General features: G+C 49.1%; 1 protein-coding gene across 1 annotated transcript in view; it reads right to left on the reverse strand.

Moving 5' to 3' along the window:
• Nucleotides 1–14,646, reverse strand: part of LOC306815242 (olfactory receptor 14J1-like) — a gene marked incomplete at its 3' end in the record, with an annotated part of 246,743 nt that extends 232,097 nt beyond the window's left edge. Inside the window, exon 1 of the mRNA XM_079331840.1 lies at nucleotides 14,523–14,646. The remainder of the gene's footprint in view (nucleotides 1–14,522) is intronic.
• Between the last annotated feature and the right edge of the window lie 887 nt (nucleotides 14,647–15,533).

A 15,533-nucleotide genomic window follows, 5' to 3' on the forward strand; every position in this document is an offset into this window, starting at 1 on the left:
TTGGTTGCCCAGGGCAGGAAAGATGTCTGGCAGCTGGAGCATACTGAGGGAATGGCCTCCAGGATGGGGCTGGAGCCCTTTGGCTGTGAGGAGAGGCTGAGGGAGCTGGGCTTGTCCAGCCTGGAGGTGGGAAGGCTGAGGGGCTCCTCATCCCAGCAAGGACAGGAAGAGTTTAAATGAGTCGGGCTGGTTTCAGCATTTCCTCAACATTCCAAAGCAGCATGGCTTACCTTTCTCCATCCACCACTGAAAGCTTTGCAAACAAAAATGCAAGGGCATTTTTCAAGCCATTTTCACCACATTCCAGGCAGAGCATCCTGATACAACACCTCAATTGTGTTTATATTTATCATAGCAACGTTTTTCTGATGCAAAAATCAAAGGGTTAAGTCCCTGGGGAGCCTTTGGCAGTTCCTGCTCTCAGTGGGGACAGTGATGCTCCAAGGGACTTGGAGTTTTGCTTCTGACTCCTTGAGCAGCTTCTTCAAACTTCTCTCAGTGCCTGAGGGTCCTGGACTCAGCCCCAAATCTGCCCTGTTATAAATATGATTCATGCTAATTAAATTGTAATTATATTAGCAAAATTCTTTCTTTGTGCAAATAGAAAAATTGTACTTAATTGTTCCAATGCATAAAAGATAAAGGAAGGTTAAGCAAAGCAGAAGGTATCATTCTCCAGATGTTTGGTGGGAGTGGAGAGAATAAGGGTATTGGTCTAAGAACAGCATCTAGAAATAAAACTTTTGACCTTGAATTGAACCAAATCGGGACGATTCCAAGCATTAGACACTTGGCTTGTTATGGGAACATCGGCTTAATTATATAACCCTGAGCTCAGTGCATCTGCTCCACCTGAGAGGTCACACAGTGAACCCTGAGGAAGACCCAGAGCCTTCATCGGAAACAAGATCCCCGAAAGGAGGAGAGACCCCAGACCATTGTTGAAGCATGAGCAACACTACATAGTGATGGAGATTTTAGGAATAGGGTCTAGGAGGAAATTTCCAGAACATTCTGTATTAATATGTATTAGTAAACTATATAAATGAGATTTTAGCTTGATTCAGTTGTCATGGTGTGAGAGGAAGGGCCCTCCCCATACCCCTGGTTGGTTTTGCTTATGCTTTATTTGAACCCAACCTCAATTACACTAAAATACTCACTGCCAAATTTCATATTTATTTAAATATACATAACAAATATACTTTGATTGTATTTCTTTATATACAATTACTGCTATTAGTAATAAATTACTGCTAAATTTGTATTTGTTGTTTGATTAACTGAACAATTGAAGTCTCCATTCATAACAATTTTGGGGATCATTAAAATACAGAAAGATTCCAGGAGCTCTTTGTATTTCTTCAATTGTCTTCAAGTCTCCAGGGCTTGTGCAGATGCTTGGAGACATTTTGGAGTTTTCCTAAGAAGGAAGATTTGAAAGTGCATCATGACTTTACTTTACTCAAGGGAATGTTTTTCAATTTTTCAGTTCAGAGGCAAAGTGATAGAAGCATTTCCCAAGTGACCTAGATGCAGAATGTCTCCTTAGGAGGTCTGGGCACATTGAAGAATGAGCCCCTTTGCAGGCTGACCCTGTTTGGACAACCTGCTCCTCACCCCCCTCATCACCATGTCATGATGTCTCCCAACTGGTGCTGACAACCCAAAATATAAAAAAACTCATTCATTTCTCTTTGTAAAAAAACTGTTATTTAATTTTAAAATTAAAATTAATTTTCCTTATTTGTAATATTGTTATTCTATATTTTTAGACAAAATTTTTATATTTGTAATAAAAATATATTATTAGCAACCAAAAAAATTATTGGTCATTGCTTTTATATAATACAATTCCCTTCATTAATTAAACTCTATTGGTTATTTATTTCTCCCTTTTTAGGATAATTCAAAATGTTTTAGTTATTTTTTTATCTTTTTTATATCTTTCTTTTCAGACACGTTCAGGGTGGGCACTTCGGGGTCCAGGGAGACATTTCTGGGGCACATTCAGGGCAGTTTTGTGTCTGGGGGAAGAATTTCGAGGGACAGGAGGACACTTGGGGGCATTGAGTGGACACTAAAAACGAACTTAGGGATCCTGAGGGAAAGTCTGGGCTTTGAAGTGGATCATGGGGGTCTGTAAGGGGGTTCTCTGGGGTGCAGGGGATGATGGGAGTTGTAGGAGTAGGTGTAATACTGTTCAATGGGGGCCCTGGAGCATCATGGTTATTCCAGGTGCAGCTGCAATGTCTCTTGGAGGAGCGCAGGGCATGATGGGAGATGAAGTCATTCCTTGAATAGCATTCTATGGCACCACAAAGCATGATGGGAGCTGTAGTCCCGGAAGTGATTCTAGTGGAGTGTTTACGAGCTCTGGGAAGGCACTTGGGAGACACTTTTGCCTCTGAACGGCTACTTCAAGTCCTCAGGGGGGAATGTTTACAGTTCGGGAGCACTTGGGGGGAGCTCGGGGAGCTCTAACCAGGCTCTTTAGGGCACAGGGCACAGCAGGAGTTTTAGGCACGGGACTGTGTTATCAGGTGCTCTGAGCACACGGGGGATAGCAGCAGATGAATTCCCAGAAGTGGCTGTAACGGGCATCTGTGGGGTTGGGAGCATTCAGGGGATTCTGGGACGTTTTTGGGGATACCCAAATGGGCACTGAGGGGACACTTAGGGATCTTTGGAGTTTCTGGAGGACATCTATTGGACATACAGGGGGAATACCGGGGTTCTGTGGAGCGTGAGGCATGATGGGTATTGTAGTCCCAGCTCCAATGGGGCTCTATGGGGCTGCAAGGCATGCTGGGAGTTAGAGGCAGAAAGAAAAATGGCGCCGACTCCAGGCACCACCCCTGAGGCCCCGGTCCCCGGCCTGAACCTCCTTGGTGGCACCTTGGGCTGGCACACACCTGAGGAGTGTGTATGTTTTCACAGGGGAAAATAAGGTGTTTTAGATTGCTTCAAAAGTAAAACAAAGGGGAGAAAACCATGTTTGCTTGAGTGGAGGCAGTTCTCCAAGCACAGCAGGTCCCAGGTGAGTGAGGACAGACAGGATGGGGTTGCGGAATGTGGAGCAAGGTTGTCCACACTGGGTCAGACCTCAAGGCACAGCTTCTCTGAGCAGGCCAGACATCCTGAGGAGAAACTCTGGATCAATATCAACCACAGAATGCTGCAATCACCTCTGCTTAAAGAGAACAGTAATAAAATCCATCCTTTAAAATAGGAATGGATATTTTTAACAAACACTTTGAAGTGTTTTTCCGTAACTATTATAGGAAACATTCCTAATGAACTACACCAGACCAGAGGGAAATCAAGGCAGAGCCATGGTTTCTTAGGAAACCTCTCAAGAACTCCAAGTGAGAATCAAACTCCAAAGTCCCTTAAAGTTTTAATGGGTCCCGGTGAGGGACACAACTGGGAAAGTGTCCCCAAGCCTCAATCAGAGCAGAGAACTGGAGGCAGAGCTGACAGGTGGGGACAAATAGAAGCCAAGTCTTGGTGTCCTGGGGCACAGCAGGGTCTGTGCCACCAAGGGCTCTGAGGAGACACCTTGTCCTGAGCCACTGGGGCCTCCTGGCACAGCCCCAGCAAGGCTGGGCACTGTCACCCCTTGTCCTGCCCTCTGCATCCCCCCACATCCCAGTGGCCTCAGGGATCTGCTGGGACCAGTCCCTGGGGAACCTTGGTCAGGAATGGCCCTGGGGCTTCTTCATGCTCCCAGGGACTGCAGGTTTTTTCGAAAGGCTTTGGGTTTTGCTTTTGCCTTGGAGTCTCTGAGAACTTTGTGCAATCATGGCCTCCAGTTATCTTCTTTAATTAGTCTCTTGAGAGCCTTTGTCAGTAACAACATTCAATAGAGCTCAATGCCTCTAGGTGCTTCAGTTTTCAAAGGTTCTTTACTTTTTCCTTTCTACACTGACTTTCTGAGAATGGACAACACTCAGACAAAGAGGGGGTTTCAATTTTTTTTAAGCAATCCAAAGTTTTTAAGGTTCCCCACTGCATACAGGCACAAAATGCCACCAAGGAAATTCCTCATCCCCAAGGCAGAGCCCTGCAAGCAATGTTCGAGACCTTTTCACTCCTTGGTTCCCTGAGGCCTTGCAGTGTCAGAAAGGCTCCTTGGTTCCATGAGGTTCTGGGCTGTCACAATGGATATTTGGGTCCATGGGGCCCCATGGTGTCACAATGCTCTTTTTGGTGCCATGAGGCCTTGATCTGTCACAATGGACCCTTGGTTCCATGAGGTTCATTGGTGTCACCCTGGTCTCCTTGCTTCCAAGGAGGCATCACAATGTCACAACGCACCCTTGGTTCCATGAGGTTCCTGCAGCATGATTTCCCCTATGGCCCAGCAGAGCTCATCTGTTCTGTCCATCACCTGGGCCATAACTCAAGGCATCTTCCCCCTCTCAGCAATTGCTGAGATAACCCAGGCTGGACATCAGTCTTGTCCTGAATTCTCTTTGGTGCCAGGCAGGTGGAATTCCCAGCTGACCATGAGCATCTTGCTCTGAGAGCAGCTGAAGGGAGATAAGCCTTGAATTCCTGAGTGACACACACTTCACTTTACAAACAATAAAAGCCATACAAAATTTTTACAAAGCAGAAGTCTTCTGCATAGTCCCTGTAAACTGACAGGGCTTCTCTCCCAGTTCTGGATGCATCTTGGTGGTTTCTTTTCTGGAAGCTGAGTGAAAGGGCTCCATGTGCACTCCCTCATCAATTTGGTGTCAAGTTACATTGACTCCTGATCTCTGCTATTTCTTCACTAGCTGTAATAAAGGTAAGTTTAATGTGCACTGTGTTTGTATCTACCTGCACTTCTTTTGTTTATCCTGTACAGTAAGTAGTCAATTTAAAGATTCTTGTCTGTTTATATTGAATCCATTCAGTAAATAATTCATTTTAGAATAGACCTAATCAGCCATGGTAAAGAACTTGTGCGAAAGAGCAATTTGGGCTGCAGGCTACCTGAAACAGAGTTACTGCCAGAAACCTGAGCAAGGGCAGGACTTGTCTAAGCTTTCATTCCATTTGTAACGTATTTCATTTAAGAACAAAATGAGAGAAGATCTTTTCTTTTCCACATTTATTCCTTTCCTGTTTATACACTGATATCAGCAATCTCCAGTTGACATTGATCCCCAGCACCTCCTAATGCAGTCTGAATAGATATGAAAATCAAGACACTTTATGGCTCACCATCAATCACACTTTGTCCTTACCCCCACCCCACCATTTCCCTTATCCAACCCCTGACACTCAGAGCAGCCTTGTGCAAATCTGAACTTCCCCCACTCCAGTCTGTGCCTGCAGCTTTCAGCTCCATGGCACCAACTCCCACCTGCTTTCCTTGGAGAAGGAACTGCTCAAGACACAGAAGAATGTTCATTTATTGTGAGCAAACACACCAAGGGAAGGCACAGCTCCATAAAAAAAAAATAAATCATTCCTCTACTGAATATTACATCCCCTTTCCACAGCAGACAGTCTCAGAGCAATGGAAAACATATTCTGTGCCCAGCACAGATCCCAGGATGCCCCAAACCCTCCCAGCCCTGATTCTGCCCAGATTTGCTCTTTGCACACATCAGCCACACTCTGAAGTCACCAGCTGCCTCCAATGCCCAGAGGAAGGAAAAGAGAGAAAGTGACTGAAGAGCTCTCTTGTGCACAGCTACAGCTGCACTAATTCCAATATTCTGGGCTCACAATACCTTGATCCAACACGCTCTACTGCATCTGTTACCTGGGTAGAAATCTGGCTGGATGGCCAGGCCCAAGGAGTGCTGGGCAATGGAGCCACATCCAGGATTGTTCCCAGGGTTCAGGATTGGGGCCAGGGCAGTTCGATCTCTTTCTTCCTGATCTGGATGAGGCCATGTGAAAGTCCATGTGAGCCTCTCGTCTGTTTCTGCCCAACGACCCTCGCCTGTGGCCTGCACTGGCCAGGGATGGGAGGAATGCCAAGTGACTGTTCCGCAGGTGATGCCTACCAGGACTGGTTTCTCGTGACAACTAGTCACGGGGCGCTGACTCAACAAAGCTCCCACAGATGGAAGAACAATGGACTGGTCAGTATAGGCTGCCCTGCGTGTGTTCATAACAACAAAGATGGTCTGATGTGCCTTGAAACGTCCTGTTTCCACCTGTTCCTCAGCGTAACGAGCTCCACATACAATAGTCCATAAATCTTCCCACCTTTTGGCCAGAAGCCACTCGCTTTGGGAAAGGACTATAAAAGTGACTTTCGCAAAGGAGGCCCCCGAGATCTCCCCAGATGGCAACAGACATCTACTGGCTGGCTCCATGAGGATTTGTCTGCCCGTCTTGGTAGCTATAATCTCGACCCCCCTTTCTCTCTCTCTCTCTCTCTCTCTCACTCTGTCCCACTGTCGCATTTTGATTGGCACTAAATAAAGTGCATTTCTGTAGAAGTAAACTGGTTTTGTCCCCTGCTGTGTCTTTGCGCTCTAAGATCCATAAAAGAACCAGTTGCGACTTGCTCTTGAATTGGGCGGACCATGACAGTAGGGAAACAAGTCTCTTCTCCGTAGCATAAAAAAGAGAAATTTCAGTCCATGACTCTCCTCTTTCCCTCATCTGGGGCCTGACTCTTCCTTTTGTCTGACTTTGGTGTTTTCATACTCTTTCTGTGCATATCGTCATCTTGGTCCTTTTCTTTCACTCAGGACAGAGAACTAAGTGTCTGCAAGTCTCATTCTGGGCAATGACAGAGTTAATATCTCACTCACGCAGTGGCTGGAGAAATTGGGATGGAGCATTTCAGACCAGCTGGGACTGGGATGGGATCGTAAGGGCCCAGCCAGAGAGCGGTGGTGGTTGTTCTGGCTGCATGGCTGTTTTCTGGTGTTTGCTGCATTCAATTCCAGCTGCGGGCGGGTGGGTTTCCCTTCCCCTGCCCAGCAGTGAAGGGTGAGTCCCTTGCCAGGACGGGCCCAGCTGTGTCTGCCCCAGGCTGCGCTGCCCAGGAGGGCCCAGCCGCCCGGAGCCGCTCTCCCAGTGGGAAAAAGGCCCCGCGGACCAGGGCAGGGCAGGGTTTGAATGTCCGCTGGATGTTCTGCTGAGCCATGGGCTCCCTGGATGTGCCAGGGGGAATCTAAGATCTTGGCAGATGCATGGGCCTCCCCTCCCTGTTTCTATTGGGGACCCTGCTGAAAACGGGGCCCAGAGTCAGAGCCCGGCCCTGGCCCAGCCCCGGCCAGGCCTGTGGGCTGCACGGAGGGGCCTGGGCCGGTGTTACCTGTACTGAGACCAGAAGCGAAAGAGAACTTTCTCAGCGTTTTTTCACCTTTACATGTGTGTTTCACAAAGAACCTTTCTCATTGGTGTAATGTGGGAATCCTTAAAATCAGAAGGTTGTGGGAAAGCTGCAATAAAGCAGGCCTCAGAGACAACAGAACTGCAATTAGAACTGAGCAGAAAGCATAAGGCATGTCAGCAGAAAAGTTATATGACATGTAGAAAGCAAGGACAAATAGAGCAATGGTCTATGTATTAACACTTGGCTAGAATAACTCTCTAAGCTGCAGAAAAGTATATCTAGCAAGATATTAGGAAGGTCTAAGCTTAATAATGGAGCTCTGTGCATTGTATTTTAAGGCTTACAAGCAGATATTGTATTCAAAATAAGCAAGTATTATTTTAACCAAAGGTACATGGACTTATAGTGGTTGGATGAAACTATTGTCATCATGTTTTTACTTTTGTGATTGGTCAAAAAACTTTCAAAATGCATTGTAACATCACTATTTTTTGGCTATTGCAGAGAGCGTGAGCTGCTGGCATCTTCTTGCTGTTCCAACCTTGTAATGACACTGATGTTTGGGAAGAAAGAAAAAATAATAAAGCAGCTTGAGAAATGTTCCACAGCAGTCCCATCCCATTGGTGATTCTGTGCATAAACCCCTGGCCTGCGTTAGTGTAACAGTGTTTCAATATTAAAAATCAGACACCAATTGGTCCTTGTCAGGCCCATGGAAGGCTGCCCAGGTCCTGGCTGAGAAAATTTTCAGGGAATCTTTACAAACCATCACAGCAGCCTAGAAGTAACAGGGTCCCTGTGTGAGATATGGTCTGATGGATTTGAACACATAGAAAGGATCCCAGCCAATGCATTGAACCCTAAGTGCAGATGCATCATTGGCCAGGGAAATGGTTGTGTTAATACCCCAACCAATCACATGTGTTTATCTGGGACATTCAAACCCTTGATTAAGAAGAGTCCCAAACAATAAAGAAAGCTTTTGTCATATGGATCACTGAGGGTTCATATGATCTCTGTCTCCCACGAGAACCTGAATTGATGTAATAGGTGTGGTCAGTTGGAGTGTTCAGTTAGGTGGTCAGTGGGATGTGGTCAGTGAGGGTGGTCAGTGGGAATGTGGTCAGTGGTTTGGTCACTGGGGTGTTGTCCGTGGGTTTGGTCAGTGAGTGAGGTCAGTGGGCCATGGTCATTGCAGTGGTCAGTGAGGTGTGGTTGGTGGGTGTTGCCAGTAAGTGTGGTCATTAAGGAAGGGAGTGAAGTGTGGTCAGTGGTTGTGCTCATTGGAATGGGAAGTGAGTATGGCCAATAGGTGTGGTCAGTGTAAGTGGCTGGTGAGGTGTGGCCAGTGGGTGTGGTCAGTGGATGTGGTCATCGGGTGTGGTCAATGGTTGTGGTCAATGGGTGTGTGGTGAGTTGGGTGGTCATTGGGGGTGTGGTCAGTGGATGGGCTGAGTGGATGTGTTCAGTGGGTGTGCTCAGTGGAGGTATGGTCAGTTGGGTGGTAAGTGGGATGTACTCAGTGGGTGGTTAGTGGGGTGTGAGCATTTTGGCAATGGGTGCAGCCAGTCTGTGTGGTCAGTGGCTTATGGTCACTGGTTGTGGTCAGTGGTGGTGAGGTCAGTTGGGTTCTCAGTGGGTGTGGTCAGTGGGTGTGACCAGTGGGTGTTGGTTGTCATTGTGTGTGGGCAGTGGGATGTGATCAGTAGCTATAGTCAGTGGATGTGGTCAGTTGGGAGGTCGGTGGGGCTTGGTAACTGGGTGTGGTCAGTTGGTGTGGCCATGGGTAGTGGTCAATGGGTGCAGTCAGTGGCAATGATCAGTGGGTTGTGGTCAAAAGGGTGTGGTCATTAAGGGTAAACTGCAGGGTAGTCAGTGGTTGTGGTCAGAGGTAGAGTGGTCAGAGGATGTGGTCAGTGGGTGTGGTCATTTCTCAGGACCATATGGTTGGGTCGGTGGGGTAGTCATTGTGTTTGGTCAGTGGGTGTCATCAGCAGGAATGGGCAGTGGGGTGTGGACATTGGTGGCCTGGAAGTAGGTGTAGTCAGTCAGGGTAGTCAATGGACATGGTCAGTATGTGTGGTCATTGAGGTGGTTAGTGAGTATGGTCAGTTGGTGTGGTCAGTGGATGTGGCCAGTTTTTGCAGTTACTGGGGGTGGTCAGTGTTGTGTGGTCAGTGTGTACAGTCAGTGGGCATGGTCATTGGGGTGGTCAGTGGATGTGATCAATGGGTGTGGTCAGTCATGGTGTGGTTAGTTGGGTGGCCAGTGGATTGTGGTCAGTAGGAGTGGACTGTGGGTGTGGTCAGTGGGAGAATTCATTGGGGTGTGGCCAGTGGGCTGTGGGCATTGGTGTCTTGGCAATGGGTGTGTTCACTGGGTGTGGTCAGTAGTTGTGATCAGTGGGGGTGGTCAATGGTGTGGTCAGTGGCATGGTCAGTGGGTTTGATCTGTAGGAGGTGGTCAGTGTTTGTTGTCAGTGGCAGAATGGTCAGTGGCAGTGTGGTCAGTTGCTATTCGGTGGATGTGGTCAGTGGGGTGTAGGCATTGGTGTCTTCATAGTCGGTGTGGTCATAGGGGTGTGGTCACTGGTTGTGGTCAGTTAGGGTGAAGGGTGGGTGCAGTCAGTGGGTGTGGTCAGTGGGTGTGTCCCTTTGGGGTGATGAATGAGAAGCTGCTTGGCCAAGGCAAAAGGAGGCTCTTTGTGTGCCCTGCTCCCCTCTCCCTGAGCTCCTGAGAGCTCTGCAGCCCCTGCTGCCATCCCGTCTGCCCAGGCCAGCACAACACCCCCGGCCTTGAGGCCCTCCAGAGCTGGGGCAGCCACAAAGCTGTGCCCATTTCTGTTCATTCCTGCTCTGATGAGGATGGGTCCTCAGCCATTTGGAGGCTGTTGATGAATTTTACTTTTCCAGAGGCCTCTTCTTTCTTGAGCTCCTCAGTTCAGGAATTCAGTGACAAAGGTTCATAAATATTTGTTGAAAACACCAGAACAAAAAAAGCCCCTGGGAATTATTTCAATTCTCAATTCTTCTGTGGTTAATTAGAAAGATTTCAGAAGTGTATTCCAAGTAAATATACTATATTGAAAACAATACAGAGAGAACAGTTTTGTCCTGTTATCTTTTCCTGTTGATAGATTGATATCAGCCATGTCAAATTGATTGTGACCCCCAGCATCTTCTAATGCAGTCTGAACTGATATGAAAATCAAGACCCTTCATGGCTGACACAGCAATTGATCAGATTTTGTCCCCACACCCTCCCCACCATTTCCCTCATCCCACCCTTAGAACCTTTATGGATCAGGGACAGAGTTGCCACCCGGAGAAGGGCAATGATTCTTCCCCTGTGCTCAGCACTGGTTGGGCAGCACCTTGAGTGCTGTGTCCAGTTGTTGTCTACCAATTTAGGAGGGACCTGGAGGGGCTGGAGCGTGTCCAGAGAAGGGCAACAAGGCTTGTGAGGGGTCTGGAACACAAGTCCTGTGAGGAGTGGCTGAGAGAGCTGGGGATGTTTATCCTGGAGAAGATGAGGCTTGGGGAGACCTCATTACTCTCTACAACTCCCTGACCGGAGAGGGCAGCCAGATGGGACTCGGGCTCTTTTCCCAAGGAACAGAAACAGGACAGAAGGACACAGCCTTAGACTGCACCAGGAGAGGTTTAGGCTGGACATTAGGAAATATTCTTTACTATGAGGGTGATTGGGCATTGCATTGAACTGCGTAGAGAGGTGGGTGTGTCACTGTACCTGGAGGTGTTTCAGGATAGACTGGCTATGGCACTGAGTTCCACGGTCTGGGTAACAAGGTGTTGTTGGGTCACAGGTAGGACTGGATGCTTTCCAAGGTCTTTTCCAGCCTGGGTGATTCTGTGATGATTGTGACACTGCAGGGCCCTGGGGAAGCAAGGGAACATTGTGACACTGCAGGGCCTCATGGAACTGACAGCACCAGAGTGACACTGTGTACAACATGGCACCACAGAGCCAAGGGGCCACTGTGACACTGTGGAGCTACATGGAAGCAAGGAGTCCATTGTGACACTCTGGGTCCTCGTGGAACCACAGAGGCCACTGTGACACTGCAGGGCCTTGTGGAACCAAGGGGCCATTGTGACACTGTGGGACCAAGGAGAAATTTGTGAGAGCCTGGGGCCAATGGAATCAAGGGGCCATTGTTCCACTGCAAGGACTTTTGGAACTAAGGGAATAATTGTGACACTGTGGTGCCCCATGGAACCAAGAGGCTGTTGTGACACTGCAGCGCCTTGTGGGACCATGCAGAGCATTGTGACAGAGCAGGACCTAGTGTAATTATGGGGCCATTGTGACACTGCCGGGACCCGTTGAACCAAGGGGCCAGTGCTGCTCATCAGGGACTCATGGAATGAAGGAAACATATTTGACAATGTGGTGCCCCTTGGGACCAGCAGGCCATTGTGACACTGTGGAACCAAGGAGCACATTGCTGCACTGCGAGACCTCATGGAACCAAGGATCCGCTGTGACACTGCGGGGACCAAGAATCCAAGGGACTTTGTGACACCCAGGTGTCTCATGGAACTAAAGGAACATTGTGGCACTAGGAAGTCTCATGGACTCATGGAGACCATTATGGCAATTTAAAGGACCTTGGAACTGTGTTGACATAAAGCTGGTGTGGGATTGTGGATCTGCTGGCAGATAGGAGGGCTCTACAAAGGGACCTGGACAGGCAGGATCCAGGACTCAAATCCAACAAGGTGAGGTTTAACAAGTCTGAGAGCTGGCTCCTTGCCAGGCTCTCCCCCTTTACAGGGCCCTTGCAGAGCACCAGCCATGCTGTTTGCCACCAGCCTGCCCACGGCCAGCCTGGCACTTCTCATGGGGGTTTTCTCTGCTCAGCATTGGCCTGGCCAAGTGTTGTGGAGAGAGCCTGGCCAAGGAGCCTGGAGCCCCCAGGCCCTGCCTTGAGGTGTCAGCGCTGCCCCAGCAGTGCCCATGGTCTGTCCCTGCTGCTGCCCCGGCACTGCCACCCCCAGGGCTGCACCTGGCCCCAAGATCACTCAGGCCCTGCAGCAACACGAGGGGCAGGAGGACAGCGGGGCAGTGGCACGGGAGCAGCACTTGCAATACCAAGTGCTGGTGCTGCTGAACACAGTTGCTGTGCCAGCACTGATCTACCGCAGCTCTGCACACAGATATTGCTGCTGCAGCTCCAGAGATGGAAACAAAAGTAGCATCTCTGAAGAAAACTTTCTGGCAGATCCTGGAGTCCCTCTAAAGCCACCAAGATACAGCCCCTCTTGCACAGCTTGTCGCCACAGGGAGGATAGAGAGAAACTGAATGAGAATTAGTACAAATAATGACATTTTTTAATGGACAATATGAAAAATGTAAAACAAATCAAAAGAAACTAAAACAAAACAAACAAAATGTGTCAAAATTATTTTTATTCCAAGTGTTTTGCCAAAATTTGCCAGCAGTTTATTGCTTGTGAAATACCCCAGTCACCACTCTCCACACTTCAGCCTTGAGCTCCTGGTTCCTCAGGCTGTAGATCAGGGGGTTCAGGGCTGGAGGCACCACTGAATACAGAACTGACGTTGCTAGATCCAGAGATGGGGAGGAGATAGATTGGGGCTTCAGGTAGGCAAGCACTGAAGTGCTGATAAACAGGGAGACCACAGACAGGTGAGGGAGACAGGTGGAAAAGTCTTTGTGCCATCCCTGCTCAGAAGGAATCCTCAGCACTGCCCTAAAGATCTGCACATAGGAGAAAACAATGAACACAAAACAGCTAAGTGCTAAACAGGAGCCAATAGCAAGAAGCCCAAGTTCCCTGAGGTAGGAATTTGAGCACGAGAGTTTGAGGATATGTGGGATTTCACAGAAGAACTGGTCCAGGGCATTGCCATGGCACAGGGGCAGGGAAAATGTATTGGCTGTGTGCAGCAGTGAATAGAGAAAAGCACTGGCCCAGGCAGCTGCTGCCATGTGGGCACAAGCTCTGCTGCCCAGGAGGGTCCTGTAGTGCAGGGGTTTGCAGATGGACACGTAGCGATCAGAGCACATGATGGTCAGAAGAAAATACTCTGTTGACATAAAGAAAAAAAAGAAGAAAACTTGTGCAGCACATCCTTCATAGGAGATGTTCCTGGTGTCCCAGAGGGAATTGTGCATGGCTTTGGGCACAGTGGTGCAGATGCAGCCCAGGTCAGTGAGGGCCAGGTTGAGCAGGAAGAAGAACATGGGGGTGTGCAGGTGGTGGCCGCAGGCTACGGCGCTGATGATGAGGCCGTTGGCCAGGAGGGCAGCCAGGGAGATGCCCAGGAAGAGGCAGAAGTGCAGGAGCTGCAGCTGCAGCGTGTCTGCTAATGGCAGCAGGAGGAAGTGGCTGATGGAGCTGTTGTTGGACATTTGCTGTGTCTTGCCATAATGGTCTGTAAGAAAAGCAATTATGGAATAGTTTGGTTTGGAGAGACTAAGTATCCCAGCCCAGCTTGGGGGCCCCTTTCTCCCCACTGCCTGACCAGGGCTCTGCTGCCTGGAGCTGTCCCTGCCAGCAGCTGCTTCCCTGTGGGGAAGGAGCCCTCCAACTTCTACCAGAGCCCAGCCCAGCCCTGGGGGCTCAGCTATGCTCTGTAGACCCCTCCCAGTACAGGGCGCTGCCCACGGCCAGCTCTGTCCTTGCAGGCTCTGTTGGCAACATCACAGCAGCCTTGAGCTGGCTGGAAAAGACACAGTGATGCTCCCTATAAGGGACCTTGTGATGATATCTGTCACTGACTACTTTATTGAGATTTGAGAGAATTTTTTATAATTTTTCTCATTCTGAACCGAGAGATGAATATCAGTGTGCAATTTCCATCCAGGCAACTGAGAGCAGTAGATTAAATAGCAGGATTTTCACTTTTATGCAGCCCCTGATTTTCTGTGCTCCCTGTATAGTCTAAATTAAAAATGTTCTGCAGTAAATGTCATGCTGGGAGAAGTCTTGAACAATGCAGCATCCTAACCACACAAGGAGAACACTTCCAGGCCATACGAGCTCTTTCCTTCCACCCAGACCTTGTTCCCCAGTGCTGTCAGCAGCTCCCAGGGCTGGCTGAGAGCTGTCCCTGGCAGGCAGCAGAGTCCCTGCCCCAGCACAGCACCCTGGGCTGCAGGACCCTGTTCTGCAGGACAGCCCTGGGCACCCCTGGCTGCTCTAGACAAGAGAGAATCAGAGAATGTACTCACAGAGTCTGTAGGCATTGGGATGTTCCAGCTTTAGGAGATCACTCCAGGAGCTGCAGCTGCCTTGTCCTGCAGCCAGAGGCTTCCTGTGTCAAGGGCTGGGAGTGATTCTGCCCCAGCCACTTGTGAGCATCTTCCCAGAAACAGCTGATTGAAGATCTCTGTCTCTGTGCTGTGCCCGGGGTGGCTGCAGGCAGTGCCCCAGCCCTGCTGGGCTCTGAGAAAAGCTGCTCAGCAAGAGAAATGTGGTTTTGAAGCTCTTCTTGTTTGCTCAGGTGACCCTCTGCACCAGGAGCCCAGCCCAGCTCAGCAGCACACACACAGCACAATGACTTTAATGACCCCCTTGGGGGGTTGTGCTGAGACCCTGAACATCAGTCCCTGAGAGGGAGGTGTAGAAAACTCTCAAGGATTCCAAGACAGATTAAAACTCCAAAGTTGCTTGAAGTTTTAATGGGACCCACTGAGGAACAGAAGTGTGGAAGTGTCCCCATGTTCCAGTCAGAGGAGGAAATTGTAGGCAGAGCTGACAGGTGGGGACAAAGAGAAGCCAAGTCGTGGTGCCCTGGGGCACAGCAGGGTCTGTGCCACCAAGGGCTGTGAGGAGACACCTTGTCCTGAGCCACTGGGGCCTCCTGGCACAGCCCCAGCAAGGCTGGGCACTGTCACCCATTGTGCTGCCCTCAGCATCCCCCCCACATCCCAGTGGCCTCAGGGATCTGGTGGGACCAGTCCCTGGAGAGCCTTGGTCAGGAATTGCCCTGGGGGCTCCTTCATGCTCCCAGGGACTGCAGGTTTTTTAAAGGACTTTGGGTTTTGCTTTTGCCTTGGAGTCTCTGAGAGCTTTGTGCAATCATGGCCTCCAATTACCTCCTTTAATTAGTCCCTTGAGAGCTTTTGTCAGTAACAAAACTCAATGGGGCTCATTACTGCTTCAAGGCACTCAGGGTTAATTTAAGTTCTACTTTTTGACACTGAGTCTCTGAGCGCTTCGTGCAATCATGGTCTCCAATT

This window comes from Erithacus rubecula, assembly GCF_903797595.1.
Source record: "Erithacus rubecula genome assembly, contig: scaffold_110_arrow_ctg1, whole genome shotgun sequence".
Taxonomy (NCBI): Eukaryota; Metazoa; Chordata; class Aves; order Passeriformes; family Muscicapidae; genus Erithacus; species Erithacus rubecula.